General features: G+C 44.7%; 1 protein-coding gene across 16 annotated transcripts in view; it reads left to right on the plus strand.

Annotated features, from left to right (window-relative positions):
- CRACR2B (calcium release activated channel regulator 2B) overlaps window positions 1–19,759 on the plus strand; it is a 78,185-nt gene that overhangs the window by 17,693 nt on the left and 40,733 nt on the right. For 7 of the 16 annotated variants that reach the window (XR_009460000.1, XM_059722542.1, XM_059722554.1 and 4 more), the window contains exons 2-3: window positions 12,161–12,280; window positions 17,077–17,225. The exons of 4 other annotated variants lie outside the window; for them this stretch is intronic. The gene's annotated coding sequence lies outside the window, so the exon portion shown is untranslated. The remainder of the gene's footprint in view (window positions 1–12,160; window positions 12,281–17,076; window positions 17,226–19,759) is intronic. 5 more of the 16 variants (XM_059722546.1, XM_059722548.1, XM_059722544.1 and 2 more) reach the window with 2 other exon arrangements.

The raw sequence follows: 19,759 nt of genomic DNA on the forward strand, positions 1-19,759 counted from the left end.
AACCATGAGGCATGGCAACCCTGCAAACTCTGGCTGGTCTTCATGATGGGTCATGCATGCATTGTGGTTCTGTGCATTTATGTACTCAGAACCCAGACCTCTGTTTGACCACCATGTGTTTTACCTTCACCAAATGCTAGTAGTTGAGCTTGCCTTAGTCTCCAAGGGTATGTGTTTTGAATGCTAGTTTTGTTCTTGGAAGAAGTGGAGATGTCTTTTTGCGGGCACAGTAAAAGGCACTGTTTTTTTCCCCTGAGCTGATAGGCAAAGCTGGAGGAAGTGTTAAGTAATGGATGATGTGTGTTGGGGAGGTTGCTGGTAGCATTCATGCCCTTTCCTTGAGTCTTCATTAGCCAAGCTATAATGTGTGACTCTGCTTCATTTAGCAAGAGGAGCTGGTCTGAAAGCAGAACCTGCTGAATTGTAGTCCCAGGACTTCCACAGACTTCATATGGAGGGGTTCAATTACTGTCTAGTTCTCGGGGGTATTTATGAGGATTGCTTGAAACTGAAAGCCTGATAGAAATATGTGCTATTACTTTCACATCCCTACTCCCCACCCCCCTCACCAGGTGACATGGCTGGAAAAAGAGTTATATATGGTAGGAAGAGAGACCCCCACCTCTATGAGAAATAGCTGAGAAAGCATTGACTTTCCCTCTCCAGGAATGTGGCTAGCCTCAGACTGTAGTGTCGCTAAGTTTGCTGTAGGCATGGAGATGTCACTGTTTAAACTACATAATTCAGCAAAGAGGGATGGGCATCTGCCTACACTAAGAGAGCACTTGAGAGTAGCAGTGAAGTGTGGCTATGATGAAAGCTTTTGTGACCTGTTGTTTCTCTCTCTTTTCAATGATTGTCCTTCAGCATGTATAGGTAATTTCAAGTGGGGAATTTCCTCCTGTGAAGTGCCATGTACAGGAGCATGTACTTAAAGTCCCTATTACCAGAGTATTTAAGTGTCTCACCACCTGTTTGTGGAGTTCCTGTGAGACTAATAGTATTTCTATGCTTTGGATCCCTCCCTGTATAATGAGAGTAAGTGACTTGCCCAGGGTCATGCAGGAAGTCAGTGGCAGAGTCTGGAATTGAACTCTAGTCTTCCAGGTCCCTCTAGCAATCTAACCAGTGGATTACCTTTTCTTTGTGTATGGAATGATGTTTTGACTAGTGGATGCTGTCCCTTACACCCATGCTTCCTTACAATCATCTCTATAGCTGTCTGATCTAAACATACAGTAAGAGATCTTGGATCAAAGAGCAAGTTGCTTAATTATTTGTCTATTTGATCTCTGTATGTGTAGGTGTGGGGGGGGACTTTCAGTGTGGCTCTCAATCTCAGTATAGGCATAGAAGGACTAATTAATTAATCTAATATGCCAGCATCAAAGAAATAGCTGTCTTTTAATAAATGAAACAAAAGTAGCTCTGCTTCTTGCTGGGGAATAGTAGGAAAACATATCTGCATTCTTCTCCCAAGGAGTTGCATTGAAATTGGGCTTGTTAGTGACTCATTAGTTTTTATTCAGTGACTTGTTAAGTTTTATTCTCGCTCATGGGAGTTTGTTTATTTGCATACATCTCTAAACAGCTTTTTTGCATGGCTCTGTATCCTGCAGTTCTGTCTTGTTAGTGAACTCTGCATTTGTGTATCTATAAAAGTCCCCAGGCTGCTTGATGGCACCATGGGGAGCGGAGAGAGGGAAAGAATTTGAACTCAACATGGTATTCATTGCCCTAAGTGTATGTGTCTGCTCTTGCCTGGCCTTTAATGGCAGGAAGTGCAGCTGTGTGACTAAGGTAGGTGCAACTGAGGCAGTGGTAAAGGTAAGTGGATATGTATGAATATTTCTAAGCAAGGTTCTTTCCGTAGCTCCCCTTCCTTGGCATATGTGGTAAGTGCACCCCATTCTGCTTCAAGCTACTATAACCTTTGACAAAAGAGGTGGCTGGTGAGGTGGTGATGGCTCATACCAAAGCATTGGGGTAGGATGGAAGATGAAGTTTTTCCTTTCCTGTCAGAGTAAATCAGGATGGGCAGTTATTTTGGGCCGAAGGCCGCCTACTGAGTTTTGGCAAGCCATTGAGGGCTGTGTGATAGGCAGTCAGGGGCAGATAAATATTAATTTTCTACATTTTTTTTTTTAGGGGCCCCACAAGCCGGATAGAATGGCCTGGCAGACCGCATCTGGCCCCCGGGCCGCATTTTGCCCACCCGTGGAGTAGATGCACATGCTAATGTTTTCTGGCAGCAATCTGTTTCTCTGGCAACTAGACTGACCCAAGCTCCATCTCTAATTGGACACAGTAATCATAAACATCATCCAAGTGAATGGCCAGGCTGAGGTTGTCCTAATCTGGATGGGACAGAATCTCAGCTTCTGGGATACGTGGCAATTCTAGGGTGGCTTTATGGACCACCTTGGAATAGCTGGGCTTGCTGCTTTGGAGTTCAACTTCCATAAAGCCTCTCTATTCTACGAGTCTTAGAGATCTCTAATTTTCCCTGTTCTTGTCCCTCCCCCTACAGCAAATCTTGAATGAAAGGCAGGTTTGAACATGGTGTTCCCATACTGAGAGCCTTGCAAGACAGATGGGGGAGTCTCACACAGGCTATCCTGCTAGGGCTGTTATTGCCTAACTTCATTTTATCTCTGTTTCCTATGATGAAGAGGGTTAGAGTTCTCTGTTCAGCAGAGAGAAGATAAGCAGGTGTTGCCAGTATCTGCATCAGGAAACGGGGATTAAAACTCAGTACCTGAGATTATAATGCTCTTTGCCTGGTGAAGGCTTCAGAAGCTTGTCTTTGTTTCTAATAGGAAGGTCCTTTTTTTTTTTTTTTAACCTCAGCTTAACCACTAAACATCAGATACCAGAAGGGAAAGGCACAGTGAAGACAGGGTATGTTGGTTATACAGTACATGACAAGGCAAACTCAGTGGTGTCAAACCCGTATCCTGACTGAACTTACCTGAGGTGGGGGTGCCTTCTTGCCTTGCACTTGCATTAGCCAATGACTCCTCGCTTGCAGGGATTGTAAGAAAATCCTTCCACAAAAAACTGCTCTAGTCTTTCATTTCCTTGACATACAGGTTCCCTGGTGCCTGTGTTCAGTAACAGCTTATTTTTCACTCTAGTTTTCCCTTCCTTTCCAAAGCCAACTCTGATATTTCCAGTCTTCCGTTGCCCTCCTTCCTCCAAACCTGTACCTAAAAGTCCAGCAGTGTCTCTAAGGTGATAGTCACAGTAATATTCATCTTACTTTCTCCCATTCAGCATATGGGTATGAGTCTTCAGTTCTAGTACAGATGTGTTAAAAGGCTTAAGCGTTTTGCTAGGTTTATGGAAAAGAATTTTGATCAGCCAGTTGCTTTCCATGCAAATCTGGGTGCTAGTTTTAAATTGCCATGTCAAGTGATCTATTTGCATTTCATCTTCCCAGTGAGATGTGGACTGGAGTTATGTAAAAGATAAGACTGCAGCAGCTGCCTGAGCATGATGATGTGTAGACTTGTGCTGAAGAGGAAACCTTCATGGTTCTTTGTGCAAACCAGCACAATCCAGAATAATCCAGAATCATTCTGGATTCTGTATGAGACCAGAATGAGGGAGCTCTAAAGCAGCGTTTCTTAACCCATGGGTCACGGCCCAAAAGTGGGTTGCAAGAATATATGAAAGGGCCACGAGCAAACTTTGAAAGCTGATCGGCATGCTATAAAAATGGATTCTCCTTTAAAGGAGAAAAACATGGGAAACCATGGCTTTTTGCTTGCAGGCTGGCACAGCTGCAGCCTGCCAGGGGCTGCTTGGGGGCCCCCTCTGCCCCACGCACTGGGGGACTAGGACCTGAGCCTGGGGGTAGCAGGTCAGGAGCGAGGGGCAGTGGGTCAGGACTGGCCATTGATGTTTACAAATGGGTCCTGGTACAAAAAAGATCGAGAACCACTGCTTTAAAGTATTAGTTTATGACAAAGGAGCTGATCAATTAGGTCCTATGTAAACCATTGTTTCGGTGTTGGTTCTTAGGGTCTTTGACTTTTTCCAAGTGTATTGTGATGACTAATGTATTTTATTCTTGCTGTACTGCTGTGTGGCTCATTATCTTGAGGGAGGCATTGTCTCTGTTTTACATAGTGGGTGCTGAGACACAGGGAGAAATTACTAGTAAGTTTGTTGCAGGTCACAGAAAGCTCAGCCTTGACTCGGATAAACTCCCAGGCTTGTGTCTTGACCACAAGGCCAGCAAGACCACGTGTTCTTTCTCCATGTTTGGGAATGATACAAGGAAAGAGCGTGGTGAGAGATTATATTCAACAAGGCTCTGCCAGTGGACTGTGGAGGTAATGGTGTTAGAACTGCTGGAGGTCAGCTTCTGCAAACTGATATTGCCAAGGGAAACTTAGTGTGGATGCTCTGTACATTCTACACATTGGGTGTATCTACACATGCAATTAATGTGAAGCAATAAACTCTGGAACTTATTTCTCTAAAGTTTATTGTTCCTGGGCACACCATTTGAAGGTGCACCCAGGACCACAGTATGTTGAGCCGGGTCAGAGTGTCCCCAGTTGGCAGGGAGTCCTGGGGGTCAGCCTGCCAGCCCAGGGCTGCTCCCCTCTGGCTCAGCATGCTGCAGAGGGCCTAGCTGTGGCACGAGGGTGCTCCAGTGCAGGGCTAGCCAGGAGGCAGCCCTCACACTGAAACACCTTCATGCCTCAGCCAGCCATCTACACGTTCAGTGCTGCGAAGTAAAAAAACTCTGCAGCAGGATAGTACTAGTATTTACAAGTACTTTCCTGCTGTGGAGTAAATTAATTAACTCCAGCCTAATAGGGGCACACATGTAGATGCAGGTGTGACACAGGGGGTGCACGTGCATCCCCTGAGAATGCCAGTGGACCCCCTGTCAGGCTGTGTTCCCTGTGTAGCCAGTGGGCAGAGGGGCAGATGGGAGCACCAGTGCCCCCCACTGCAAGCGCCAGCTGGGGAGCGGGGCCACCAGCAAAAGTGGCTGCGCTGCTTCTGGAAGAGGCCATGGTGAGTGAGATTGAGATTATGGTGAGTGAGATTGACGCCCCTCCTGGCCAGCGGGATCGGCTGCCAGGGGACCCCAGCACCGCCCCGGCTAGTGGGAATGGCCACCGGGGGGACTCCCCCCGGTTGCTAACTGGTGGGGGGGGGCACATGCCCCCCCCTCCCCCCCATCTTGAGAGGCACCAGACACCCGTGTGTAAACGTGCAACATTTACTGCAGAGCTAATTAATCTACTCTGTAGTAAATCTCACGTAGACACTCCCATTGCATGTGTGTGTTTTGTTTTGTTTTTTTCAAAGATGTAGCTTAATATAGTAACTGTTGTTCAAGACATTTCTGCATGTTTTCAGTCCTCTTTAGTTTTTTCTGGTACTGGCTCTATTCAGCTTTTGAGCTGGCTTGGAGGGAAAGAGCAGTTCTGTTGAATCAAAGATCATATGCTGGAGAAAGACAAGCTTTCCAATGCAAGACATTCTCTAACTTTATCCCAGCTACATAGTTGGCCCAGTAGAATATATGACCCTAAGAAATTCTTGGTTCTAGCAACTTTCTGGCATTTAACTGGAGCGGCCTTAAAGGGCCCTGATTTTTTCAGAGGGTTTTGCTCAGGCCTTCCTGAAAATTGGATTCTTTTTAATTTCCGTTGGACAACCCAAAATTGAAGCATTCAAGCTGTAGTCACCATTGAAAATACTTGCTGTTGTCTGAATTTGGGATAGCTGTGGTGAAGCTCACATAGGTCTGTGAACTCTGTGGGGAAATCTACACACAATTCTTTGAATAAATCAACCCCCTTTTTGGAACCACTGGATTCAGCCTTTTCCCTTTTTGAGTGTGCACCATAAAAAAATACAGGATGGCGAGATCTGGTTGAATGAGCATTGCTATGGGAACCTTCATTTTTGCATTTGCTGGCCTTTATCCGTGTAGTGTTAATGCTGCATTAGCACAGCTTTGATTTTGTTTTTTGTTTTTAACAACCTCAGTGTTTTGGTCTGCAAAGCTAAGACTGGCTTCAGGGAAAAGCTTTGTAAAAGAGTCTAGAAGGGGATTATGTTGAGGACATGAAAAACCTTTTGCAAAGCTCATACATAAGCTAACAGTTAGATCCCTTTATTTGCACGAGGATAATGCTTAGAGACCCTGAATACAATCAAGAGTTCCAGGTGCTAGGTATTGCATGTGAACCTCCCTCAGAGAACATGCAGTCCTAGGTTTGGAATGAGAAGGGGAAAAGACCATAAAGAAATACAGTGGTGAGGGGTGGAGTAATAAGGTGATGGATCTCATCATCAGTAAGGACCAATCTGACAGGAAGACTCTTGGGACCACGTAGCATCTCATCAAAGGCAGCAGGGCCATGCATGGGGAAAGGAGTTTATTCACACTGTCCAGATTGCAGAGTTAGGGTGTAAGGCATGTGTTTGGTTCACTTATTTAGGATCGTTTCTTCCTCTTCTGTCGTTTCCCAAAGGTCAGAGGCAGGTGTACAGCTGAGGGGAGGAGGAGAGGGCTGGCATGACTGGGATGCCAGCTCCAGACACTGAGTTTTGGAGCGGATGGGGGTACAAAACTGCAGCTGCTGTACAGTCAGCCTGGCTGCCTCCACCACTGCCAGCAGCACAGCTGTGAATGCCAGCCCTATGCCCTGCTGCTGCCTAGGGTGGAGAAGTACCCAGGCACGCCTCTGGTCTCATGACAAAAAGGGTGGTTGGTCTGTTTTGCTTTGGATTCTGAGTTCGTCTAGAATAGTGGTTCTCAAACTTCTTAGACCTGACCCCCCTGGATAAGTCTCATAGCAACCTGAGAAAATGCCAGCTTTTGTTTTTCATTTCTTTTTGACAACAGACAAATCAGAGCAGGTTTTTTTTATTGCAAAGAATGCAGAGAGACCACAAGTATGGATTTGTGTGAAATCTCTGGGTTTATCTTGTGAGTTGTGTTTGCAAACCTAACTGTGCTAACGTTGTATGGTAACCTGCTGTACCCTTGAAAAGATCATAAGGCACCTCAGGGTACTGTAGCTTCCTGGCTGAGAGCTATTGGGCTAGTAGAATGATGACTTGGGACGTAGGCTTTGCAAGGGCACTTCATGCATGGGGGAAGCATGGAAACAGCACCAACTGGAGTGCTAGGAGGCAAAAAAGCCAGACCCCTTGACATGTATCCATCAGGTATGCTGGCTTGTCTCTGAACTGAAGAACCCTGCACCCAAACACTTCCCCTTGATGAGAAGGTTGGTCCGCCTGGGTTCTCCCAGTGTGTGCAAGTTGTGACACTTTGTGAAAGTCTGAGCAAAGCCTGCCATGTTCTCTACTTTGGCAACCTTAAGTCTGTCTCCTGACCCAAGAGCTAGTAGTTTAATCTCTTTCCTCAAAGCCACTTGGAGATAGATATGCCAGCTGGTGACATCCTCTGGGACTGGACTGGGCTTTTAGACATCCCTTTAAAAATTCCTTTAGAAGGAGCTGCCTTCACCTTTACCTTTGCTCTTGTTATCGTGATTTACGCAAGGATGGGGGTTATTTGTGGTTTGTGGATCCTCCCTCTGCAGGTTGTAAATTGCTTACTTGATAAGTCTTTTTATTCCGTTCGCATAGCAGCTGGAGTCTCCAAGATACTCACGTCTAGAGGAATGTGTTCTCTCCCTCTGAAAAACGCAGAGTCCTTCCCACCCTCCTGACCATTGTTTGTATGCCAAGGCTTCTGTTTGCTGGGCAAATATTATCTTTCAGGGCTGCTGCAGAGATGCATCAGACCTCATACGTGAAGTGAAGGGGACTATAAACCTCCCCAGTTAGAAGGGTTTGCCCTGTTGTAGCCTCATCCTGGCCCAGCAAAAGTCCCTATGTTTGGCTGATATGAGCTGAAAGGCCAAGGGTAGCTTTGTGTTGGCCTGATGCCCTGTAGCTGCTGCCTTTAATAATAAATCAGGGCCTGGTTTCTCTTCTCTAACTGGTGCCAGTGGGGGGGGATTTGGGGAGTTTTTTAGTATTAGTGGAGGTCAGGATACAGGCAGTCCCTGCTGTCTAGCCCAGTGCTCACTATCTTCTTGCTGGCTCTCCCTGGGGATCCCCGTGCTTCTCTTTTTGTAAGCTGGGAGCAAGTCATATAGAAGAGGGACAAAGGTGGGGCAGGATTTCCAAAGGGAATGAGGTGCCCCACTCTTCCCCATTACATTCCACTTGGGATGGGTGCTTGACTCTTCTGCCCTCCTTTGGAAATCCCAGTTTAGGGGCTAGCTGTTGACCAGGGTGGGGATGATGTCCATTGTCTCATTCTTATCTTCTTCTATTACCCATGTTGCCTGAGGAAGGCCTCATGCAACAGTGAGGGTTATAAACTTTCTGCCTTAAGGACCCTAAACCAGCTGACCATTGAGGGCTACCAGAGCTAGCGTTCCGTGGGCAGCTTATCCCATAACTATGGGGTGTCTTGTGTGTTTATGAAGCAGCCAGTATGCTGCAGAGAGGCTGGTTGTACCAGGATCTGGAAAGAACTTACTCCATAGCAAAATGCACCTGTCTGAGCTCTCCTAAGAGGCAACTGGGCTGAGACAGTCTAAGATGACAGGCTCTTTTTCTGTTCTCTCCCTTCTTGCCCCCTGCCAACTGCTTTTAGGTTAGGAATGTGGGCAGGCCCCTGGGGAGGAGCACGGTACAACTTCTGTCTCTCTCTCCGCAGGTATTCAGGGATATCTGAAACCTGGCAGGGGAGAGGGGGGGCAGATGGTGTTGTGTGACAGTGGGAAAGAACAGCAGAAACTAGAACGAGGAAAATAATATTACCCCAGCAGCTGTTTTGTCTCCCAGTTCCCCAAGAGCTAATCTACCTTGAAACTTCCCACCTAGTTTTCTGCTTTAGCTTCAAAGAAACATGGGATGGGAGGTTTGGTAAAATGGAGGAACATTGCATGGTACTGCAAATAAAGAATAATAATGGTGGCCATGGCTATACATCAGGGGAAGTGCACCGAGGCCAATTTTGTTTGGAAAGTTGTGAGAAACCCTTTAAAGTGACTTCATCGCTCAAGGTAAATAGCTGGCAACAAAATACTCCTATACAACTAAGTGCTGGAGCTGGTTGGAAATAAGGATTTAAAATTGCAAGTGTTTGATTACTTGGGGGGGGGGGGGGGGGGAATTTGGAATTGGAATATTTCAGTCAATATGTATATGTGTAACTGGGGTGGAGTGACTGGGGCACTTGGACCTGGGTGACTAGCAGAGCCTCATGCCCAGGGTCTTTAAAATAGAATCCAGCTGGGAAGTCCTTATCTCCTAAGATGCACCATGCCAAAAGACTCCTACAAAGCACTTCTATCCCCCTTCTAACAAGGAGAGTTAGGTCAACCAGTAAGTCCAGGCCACAGAAGGGAATGGATACAAGAAGTATCTGTACTGTAGCTGCCATAAGGCACTGCGGTTCTATATCCTAAGCAAATTCTTTCTTTTTTTCTCCCCCTTAATCCTGTGCTGGCTTCTGACTCAGCAGTGACTCCTGTCAGAGAGAAGGAAACTTTTCCACTAATGTACGCTCCTTCAGAACGTGGTCACAACTGCTGAAACCAATGTAGTGGAACAAAATGACCCATCTGATAGTCAGCTCTCCTGTTACTTGGTTCACTTTGGACACTGGTCCTTATGTGGCTTGCTTGCTCCACTGGGTCGTTTCTAATCCCACAATATGTGCAGTTCAGCACATTGTAAAGTGTATTCATAGCAAATTGTTTGTTAAAACGTACTATTTGAACATTTTTGTGATAATTTTTAAAAAATGAAAACCATGAACATTTCAAGCTTTCCAGGATACTTTTGACATCCAAACTGGCCTATGAATAGCAATTCTGGCTCCCTGGATTGCTTTGTTTGTACTAATGAAGCAGAAATGTTATCGTGATCTCTTTAATAATGATGGGTCAGGTAAGCCAGGAGGTGGTGTACTCATTCATTGTAGGCATTTAAAGTGCCAGATGAGTCCTGCTTAGGGAAATTCATTTCTTCAAAGCCAGTGGAGAGCTCTCTTTACCATTCCAAGTTGACCCTTTGAGTCATGAAGCCAAAGCAAGTTTTAAAATTTTGCATTGCACCTTTGTAGATTTTCAGCCAGAGGCATCTGATTGTCCTGGTGTCCAAACATGGGGCTGTTCGCATGTATCATCAGGTGTCTGTGAGGCAGGAAGAACATTAATAAACCCCTCAGGTGAAGGGAGGTGTGGGATGGGCTGGGCTTGCAGCTACCCTTGTTGTGTTAACCTTTCTTTGTCAGGCATTTCAAGGGCTAAGCCTGTCGGGAGCTGTGAAAACTGCTGATTGGTGAGGTTGGTGAGAAGCAGGCACTGAGTGGGTAGGGGAAAAGTAGAATAATGTTGCCTAACAACCCTTCCTCTTCCTCTCTGCCATTTTGTCATGTCTGAAAGCCATTGCAAGCCTTTAAACCCATCGTGAAGGTTATGAATAGCACCCTCAACTTGCTATTCTCTCTGTCCATTATGTGCACTGGGGGAAGAAAGAGGGCACCCCTCTCCTTTCCCTGTAACTGGTAACTGGGAAAAGATTATGCTTAAGAGAACATTCTGCCCTTTTCTCAAGAGGCTTGTATTGAATTTGTTGGGGTGAGGAAACAGGGTTACAAGGCTTCTGAGTGCTCTGCATCCCCTGCTGTTCAATATCTTATGTAGAGAAGTGACTCATGGCAGGTGCTGTACAATGCTTATGAGCTCTGCTGGAGAAGAAATCTGTATATGGCAAATGCATTCAATAACCATCATGAGCTGAAGCACACTCACAGGTTTCCTTTATTAAGGCTGTATTTCCTCCACAGAGAGGAATTTACTGGACCAGTGTTCTGGTTGGGTCAACACAAAATACCGCATAGAAACTGTAGATTACTGTGGGGAGAGCCTCTTAAACCTGGAAAAAAGCAAGAAGGCACTTGATTGCAAGTGTAACAGGTGGGTGATGGAGGTTGGCACTGTGCACCAACTGGTTACTGGAGCTGACATCTGAAGAAGAAATAGGAGCTGATTGGCAGAATTGGGATAGGCTATGAGAGCTCTTGAAGGTGAAGACAAGCAGCTTATGCCTTGTGCAATAGAAAAAAATGGAGTGATTGGAGGGATGCACAGACAGGGGTGATGTGCTGAGGGAAATGATCTTTGCAGCAGCATTCTGGAACAATATATACAGGACAAGACAGCATTTTTCCAGGCCAGAGAAAAGGACATCACAATAATTATGTGAGACGATGGGGGATTGACCTGTGTAGATGGATGGAAAAGGCCATATCTTAGAGATGTGATGCAGAAAAAAGTGGTTGGATTTAGACCTGACCTGGATCTGAGGATTGGAGGGAGATCTAAGTCACAAATGATGTCCAGTTTATGGGCTAGCGATCAGGATGTGGTGTCCACAGAGATCTTGAGGGGATGGTTAAAAGTTCTGGGTGAAGTCTCTTGGGTTCTAGTTCAGTGTGCTTCATTCCATAAGATGATCCATCCTCAATGTGTGACTGCTCGGATGTGGTATAGCAAATGCTAAGGTCCTTTTGGAGAAATACGCAGTATACCATACAAGCTGTGCCCACTGGCATGAATATGATCCCTCTTTGTCCTTGGATATTAATTGTGGGTCTCTCACCCCTTCCTTCTTTTAAATGGCTCTTTCCAGTGCTGATTAATCAAAAGGCCAGTATTTAGCATGTGGGCATAGTTTTGTTTATATGCAAAATATAAAGCAGAGGCAGGTTTGTGTGTGTGTGTGTGTGAGAGAGAGAGAGAGAGAGAGAGAACTTTACATCTGCTGCACTAATGAAAAGGCAACCTCCTGTTTAATACGCTTGACATGCATAAAGGCTGTAGTGGAGTGTCCAGCTTTTCTTTCTTATCATTACAAGGAGTGCTTCCTGTCCAACATGAAACTTTCCACAGGTGGAACATTACCCCCATTACGTTGGTGTTCACCTGAAAGCAATGAAATAATCTGGTGCACAGTCGGTCAGGCCATGAGAGAAGCTTTCACTGACAGCAGCACTGCTGACGTGTCATTGTTGAGATCTGGTGGCTAGTGTGGTATTAATCATGTGTTAATTTTTTTTTTTTTTTTTTCCTGGACTGCACTGCAACAGTTGAACAATAAGTGGCAGGAGCCCAAGGCCTTGCACTGACTTTCAGTTTCTGAAAAGCTCACGAAATGCTGTGGATGCAGACTGACTCTCTTTGCCCCTGGGGCCAGATCCACAGCTGGGGTAAGTTAGCAGAGCCATTCCACTGAGATCAGAGCTGGGTGGAGTTATAGTCTCATCTTCCTGGAACTAGGAATTTCAAAAAATCTTTACTGATGGTTTGGAGGATTCCCTGGTGTTATCGAGACTTCTCTTTAAGGGGTGCTTGAACTTGCTGTAACAGATCCTACTAACAGAGAGCTCTGAGATTAGAGGTCTCTCTAGCCCCCTGGCTCCCCAGGTGCTTGTGAGCTATCTGATTCAATTGTAAAATTCCCAAGTTGTTTGAGGTGATCCTGAAACATACGTTCCCGGGTTATTATTTTTCCTAATGGAATTTTCTACCTCCTGCTATCAGACTTCTCTAGCATGTAGCAGTCAACTGGACTGCTCTGCTTTGGCCAGCAGGTGTCACCAATAAAGCAAGTTATTAACACTTTGCAACATAGTGGGTATCTTAGAGTGTAAATGTGTTCATTAGGCTGGCTCACCGCTGAATTCAAAGGGAAGCCCAACCTTAACTTTGTTTAAAACTGAATGAAGAATCTTAGGCAAACTCCTACGTTGACATTGGAGTTAAAGGTCATAATGTATGCTGCTAGCAATGCCTAATTCCCATAGATCCCAAATAACGTTGGGAATCTGATCTGCTTAATGCCTCATGTGGTCTCCACTCTGACCATTTCATTGTAATAGAACTTGACAATGTCACTGCCAGTAAAGAAACGTGATGCTGTTCAGCCCCTCTGATAACAAGCTGAATGACTGGGCTTCATTTTGCTCCTCCTTAATTGTAGTGCCTTTTATCAAGATCCAGCCCCGTCTCAAAGCCATTGTCATGGGCAGAATTCTTTCCAATGAAACAAAGGACACAAGATTGCTGTTTGCATCATGCTGTATGTGATGTTGCTTCTTTCTTTCCAAAGAACTGAGTCAATTGAATAAAATAACTGCTGTGCAGCAAAGAGTAGAAGATGGGGCTTTTTTGCTGCCTAAACCATTTGATATACAACACTTACCATTGAAATAATGTTTACACATGCATCTTTCTACCTCCTTATTGAGAGTAACAGCCTGTAAATTGTTAGTTGTACTGGGTTGGGGGGGATCCTTCTTAGTTCCATATTGGAGCAATGGAGGAAAACTTTCGGCCTCAAATTTAGGCTTTTTTTTTCTTCTCTTAAATATGAAAGTTTCTACTTATGCTTTTTCCACCCCCCCAAACCAAGTAGAAGCAGTTCTGAAACGAGCATTTCCACTCAGTGCTTGCAGCCCAGACATTGGGTTGGCGTGTAAGAACCCAAAGGTGTAAACTGATTAGAAACAAAAGTGAAATTGGTCTTTATGTTTCTCAGCTCTGACCATGAACAGAAAAGTAGGTACATGATGTATAAAGTGGAGAGCATAAGGAGCTGCTTGTATCTGCTTTTAAAATCATTATTGAGAGAAAAAAATTCTAACTTTCACAACTCTTGGGTCGGCATCAATGGTTGTTAAAATCTTAATATTGTTTGTCTTGACTTCCTGAAATAGCAAAGATGGGTAACAAATGTTATAGCATCTCTATATTTAGATGCAGAAATAGTAGAAGAATATATCTAAATTTAAAGAGCTCCCTGTGGGAGTGTTTTATTGGCAAAGTTCATGTTAAAATGGGGCAAAGGGACCTCTGTGCTTGTTTTCAAATTAAGATACAGTGTCACTATTCAAACAACCATGTGAGTAAGCTTAGAGCAACACAGTTGTGAGCGTCTAGTAAATAGGGTGCCTTTCTTCAAATTTCCTGGGTGTTAATTAAGATGGGAATAGAGACTGTAGAGGGCAGATTAGTGATTATTTTTTAATTGGGTATATTATATCTTGATGGCAAGTCCTTTCCCAGCTGTCCCTTTTCTGGACTATACCTGTTTATCTCTGGTTCATTTACCAATAAACTTTGCAGGAGGGTTAGTTCTGCCTTCTGCTAGGGCTAATCTCTTACTGAGTAAACAACACAAAGGTTCTTGGAGTCTTTCCTATTTCCTTAAAGAGATCAAATTTAGCCAACTGGAGTGTATATTTGTGGACTAGGGGTGGAAAGAGAGAGAGATGGCTCCAGATACTGCCACAGATCTTAAGTTTCTTGGCCCTCTTTTGTCATTTCTCCATCTGTTTTGAGTCTGCTTTCCTGCTTCTTCAATGGATTTTCTCCTTGTACTTGTCCAGGAGGAAAAAACAAAGAGAAAAAAGAAAGTGCTGTACATGGGGAAACTGACTTGGCACAAAGTAAATTAGAAAAATACCTTCTTCTCTCTTATCTTAGCCTTTTGTAACACTGAAGCCAAGACTGTCAAAGCAGCATCAAATGAATAGGTTCCCAAATCCCATAGGCAGCCTTAAAATATCTAAAGCAGGGTGTGTGTAGTGGGGGACTCGGTTAGCATATTGTTTGACATGGTTGTTTGGCTGGACTTCTCTTAATCTTTGAGAATGATCAGAGGTCTGGAAAGCATGATTTACAAGAAAAGGCTTGAAAAAATGAATTATTTAGTCTGGAGAGGGAAAAACAGGTGGGAGGAGAATTTGGTATAAGTCAAAGACACAAGGGATTATTATACAGAGGACATTGATCAACTGTTCTGTGTGTTCACAGGGAGGGAGCAAGAAGTAATGGGCTTAAATTGCAGCAAAAGATATTGAGGGGTGGGTATTAGGAAGAACTCTCTCCCTAGGAGAGTGATTTTTAAGCACTGGAACAGATGGCCTAACTGCATATAAAAACATCCAAGGATAGCGAATTTACAGCTTCTCTAGGTAAACACTTGACTGAGAGTTTAAAAAGGGATGATTCTGCCTTGAGAAAGGGGTTGGAGTAGATGACTGCCGGAGGTCCTTTCCATGCTTATTCTTTTATGATTCCAATAGACTTGCTGGTGAAACTAAAATCATAGTAATTCAGGGTTGGTAATTGTGAATGTGACCAGAGTAATTGTCACACATGCCTGCATTGATCGTACTGCAGACTAAATCTTGAACTGCTCTCTAACAGGTGCAGGATGCAGTCTGATAAACGTCACTGTGCTGTGTGAAGGGCCCTATTTCTATAGTAACTAATGTAACTTCAGAGGGTAAAGGAGAAAGCAGAAGGTAATGTGATTAAACACCGAGAAATGCAGTGAGATGGCCTAAACAATGGCAGAGCAGCAAAACCAGCCCCCCAGCATTCAGAAATCACGAGACGGATCCTAGAGAAATAATGAGAGTGTCTTAAGCAGGCATCGGATTTAATCTTTTTTTTTTCCCCAAAAGCAATATTTTTATAGGTTCTTTTTCTTCATCTCTTGCTTGCAAAGCCCTCAGGATAGATGCAGGTCACCTCTTCAAGCTTTTCTCCACAAGAGCAAAAAAAAAAAAAAAAATTCAAACTTTCTCTGAATCACTTGCCTCCAAGGAGTTGGTCTCTAAAGTATGAACTACTCTAAGGGTCAATTAAATCATGAGAGTTGACAATATTCTAGGCAGAGAGAGGTAATGTGACTCTCCCAAGGTCACACAGCAGGTCAGTGGCAGAGTTAGAGAGACCCCCCTCAGACCCCTGATTTCCCCATACACTGCTATACCCTCTTTACTCCCCTCCACCTCTGGAAATGAATTTCATGATGTTTAGACCTCCCTTGTAAGACTAACTAGTTCAATAGTCCAAGGCAGGTTTATATTGGATCAAAATCCCAGCTACCCTCTGCATGCTATCTTTGTAAGGCAAGGTACATTGGCAGCAAATTTCCCTGGGAACTGTTTTTCCTTATTTCTCTCTCTAAGTACAGTCATTCAAAAAGCCTGAGCCTGAATTGATTCAATCTTTGAAGGTTAGTCTAACCTGTGTAGATTAAACTGATTTGCAAGTGAACAAACATTCACTTTTGATGGTAGAAATGCAGCCACATGCTTGCAGTGGCTCAGGCTGGAGCAAGGGATGCTAGAGCGAGCCCTCTCTTCCCTTCTTCAGCAGCCACAAGGCTGGAGGGAAGCTGAACAGGGCGGAGGGGGAGGCTGCATGACCAGACCCTGGCAGGTTGCTGAGTATCATTGGGGAGAGGTTTAAACCCCCACCCTGACCTGCAGGGACCCCAGCCAGGGTGGCAGGCCAGGCACAGGGCCTTCAGGCGAAGTCGGGGAGAAGAGGATTTAACCCCTGTCTCCCCTCTCTCCTATTGGCACAGGGACCTGAGCCAGGGTCTGCCTGGCTTTCCCCCTGCTGCCCCCCCCCCCCCCCCCCCCCCCCCCCTTCAGTAGCTGCTTGCATGGTGGGGGGCATGGCCAGAACTGGCCCAGGCAGCACCTGAGGCTGCTGCCTGGGCTGGCTTCAGCTGTGCCCCCTGCCATGCGAGCAGCCAGTGACGGGGAAAGCTGGACAATCCTGGTTGGGGTCCCCGTGCTGGTGAGAGAGGGGAAACAGAGTTTAATTCTCTTCCCTTTCTCCCCTTTACCTGAGGCATTGCCTGAGCTGGCTCTGGCCATGACCCCCTACTGCTAGAGTGGTGAGCAGGGGGGAAAGCTGGGCAAACCGAGGCTGGGGTCCCATGCAGGTGGGAGAGAGGAGGCAGGAGGGCAAGACCTGTGTTTCTTTTGTAAGAGGCCTTCCTGCTAGAGAAGCTGTCCAACAAGATTAGGTGATTCCTCTTTCTCAACAGAGCCTATGGCCAGAAATAGTTACTGTGACCCACAAGTTTGAGCTCCTAGGTGTCTTGCTGCATGCAGCATACTTCTCTTAGTCTCCGTGTGCAGTGTTTGCTTTAATGCTGTGCAGTTGTTTGACTCAAAGTTTTTTCTGTCCCACCTAGGCACCAACTACCTTGCTGGCAGGACCTGAGTCCTATCCAAGCATCAGCTGGAATTGTTATCTTCTCATTCTGACTGTTTCAGCATCACTTTGGATTTAGATTTCATTTTTCACCTGTGTATCAGGAGATACTTGTTGCATCCTCTTCTGGTAAGGTTATCCTAAGATAACTCTTATCCTTCCAAATTGTTTTTAACATATAGTGTTGATTATGTATTGATGTGGACACAAAGATCTAACTGGAGTGGGCTGAATGCTTGAGGTGGAAGTGTTCAATGCTGGGACCTGCTGTCTCCGTGGGTGGTGCCAGGGCATTATACATGAGGAAATAGGCTCTGTTTATTCAGTTTGGTGTGTGGCTCTTGGGTTACCAGCAAGCTGGTAGTTCTGTCCCTTGACTGACCCTAGGTTATAAGCTACTGGGCTAGTACCTAGTCATCTCTTGAGACTCTTTGCCCTGATGTGCTCCAGATGGGCTACCTGTACAGGGGACATAGGTAAACAACTTTTCAGTGACTGCTCTGAGGTGTATCTGCTGTTTTCACTGGATGTGTTTTTAATTCTGTAGAAATCAGGCTGCCTTCCCTCCAGAAAGAGGGTTGCATTTGGACTGGAGATGCAGAACAGTCTGAGTGAGACAGCTCATTTGTTCACTCTCAAAATACAGAATTAATGATCTTTCTCTCAAACAGTATGATTCAAACCTTTTCAGGATCATCTCAGCAGCAGCATGGCTCTGTTCTTCTAATTGGAAGGCTTTTAGCTGGGCTAATAATTGAGAGCTACAATGCAGCAGGGCCTTTTGATTAAAATAACATGCAAGAGGTCAGGATATGAGTATGTCCTAGAGATAGTTGATTGTAGCCCATGAATAGGTCTCTTAATGGGAACAGCGTATCTGCCCACTCTAACATTTTGCGTATTACAGGAGAGTGCTTTGATCTTATTACCCATGTGAGCTTATTCAGCTCTTGAAAGGGAAATGATTAAGCAACTAATAAGGAAGATGAGGCCTCATGTATGCTGTTGATAACCTCAAAGACCTCACAGGTTACGTAGATGTATTTCAGAGCAGGCTTTTACAGTATTCCTTGTTTTGTTCTTCTTGCCTCCAGCTCATACCATTCTGACCTTGCTTTCCAAAGAACAGGGAGTCTCTGTCCATGGGAATCTCTTGCTCCTACTGGCTTTACCCCTGTCAGTGAGATGGCAGAATTATCTCTCTCCAACAGTTTCCAAGTTTCCCCCTATCCCATGTTCATCTTCTTCCATCACAGTCAGAGGAAGCTTTCTGGTTGACCCCACAAGAAAACTCTGAAGAGGATGGTTTCAGACTCCAGCAAGAAGCTAACTTAATTATCTACCAATGTTAAAGATTGTCTGTTGCCTCTATTCCCCACTTTCTCTGGGGCATTGGACCAGAGCATTCATGGTGTAATGACTAAATACTCCTTTCTTGGGCTTGTAATTGCTAATTATTGTCTATCAACATCCATCACTTCTCTTTGTGGACACAGTCAAAGCATACACACAAAAAAGATAGTGTTTTCTGAGTACAGCTCTGCAACTTCAACTTGGACCATGAAAGCCAAGCTGGGTTCTTTCTGGCTCATCCATTGCCACGTACAATGGTTCTGCAGTCAGATATGGGTTAACTAATTAAAATGCACAAAGCCAAAACAGAATCCACTCCAGTCTCTGCACCCTCTGCCACTGCCTGGTAGCAGTAAACAATTATGTAGTAAAAAGTTTATCATCTTAAGTACAATGATGGGATCAAAGGGTTGGCAGACATCTAGTCCATCCCTTGCAGAGATGCAGGATGTGCTTTTTTTTGTAAACCATCCCAGAATAACGCTTGTCTAGCCTCTTGAAAATCTCTGGTGAAAGAGATGCCATGGCTTTTCCTGCAGCTTGTTCCATTGTCTTAGGGCTCTCCCAGTTAAGAAAGTTTTCCTGAGATCTCCTTTGAGGCTTTAAACTCATTACCTGGTGTCCTGCCTTCTGTAGCAAGGGAGAACATTGTTTTTCTCTACCTTTGTTTCCCTCCTTAGTCTGGGGAAAAAAATGGAGATTAAGTGTACTTAATTCTGTCAACCTCTCTTAATACAGTTTTCATTCCAGCATCTATTGTCTTTGTTCATCCCTGGATCTTCTCCAGTTTTTCTACATCTTTCTTAAAATGTACTGCTCAGAAGTAAACACCATATTCCTGTTGGGGCCTGTCTGGCACCAAGTAGAGGAATGCAATCATCTTTCATGTCTTACATACAGTTTTTCTGTTACTGAAAACCCAAATTATACTTGCTTTCCTTCTGACTACATCACGTAGCTGACTCAGGCTGACTGGTGATCTTTCAAAACCCCCCAGATTCTTTTCAACGGTGCTACTTCCTAGCTACTTATTCCCACATTTTAGATTTGTTCGTTTGTGGTTTTTTTTCCTTCTCTGTTCATAGCACCTTACACTTATCCTAGTTGAATTTGACTTTGTTGTCCATAGCCCAGTTCTCCAGTTCCTTAAAATCCCATATGAATTTTAATCCTATTGTGTTCGTAACTCCTCCCAGCTGTGTCTCGCCTGCAGATTTAACCAGCAGACTCTCTAATCCTGCATCCAAATTGTTAAGTAGGAACAGTTTGTTAATAAAACTGTGGACACAAATAAGTTGGGTCTACACAAT

Source organism: Alligator mississippiensis, chromosome 2 (genome assembly GCF_030867095.1).
Source record: "Alligator mississippiensis isolate rAllMis1 chromosome 2, rAllMis1, whole genome shotgun sequence".
Lineage (NCBI taxonomy): Eukaryota > Metazoa > Chordata > Crocodylia > Alligatoridae > Alligator > Alligator mississippiensis.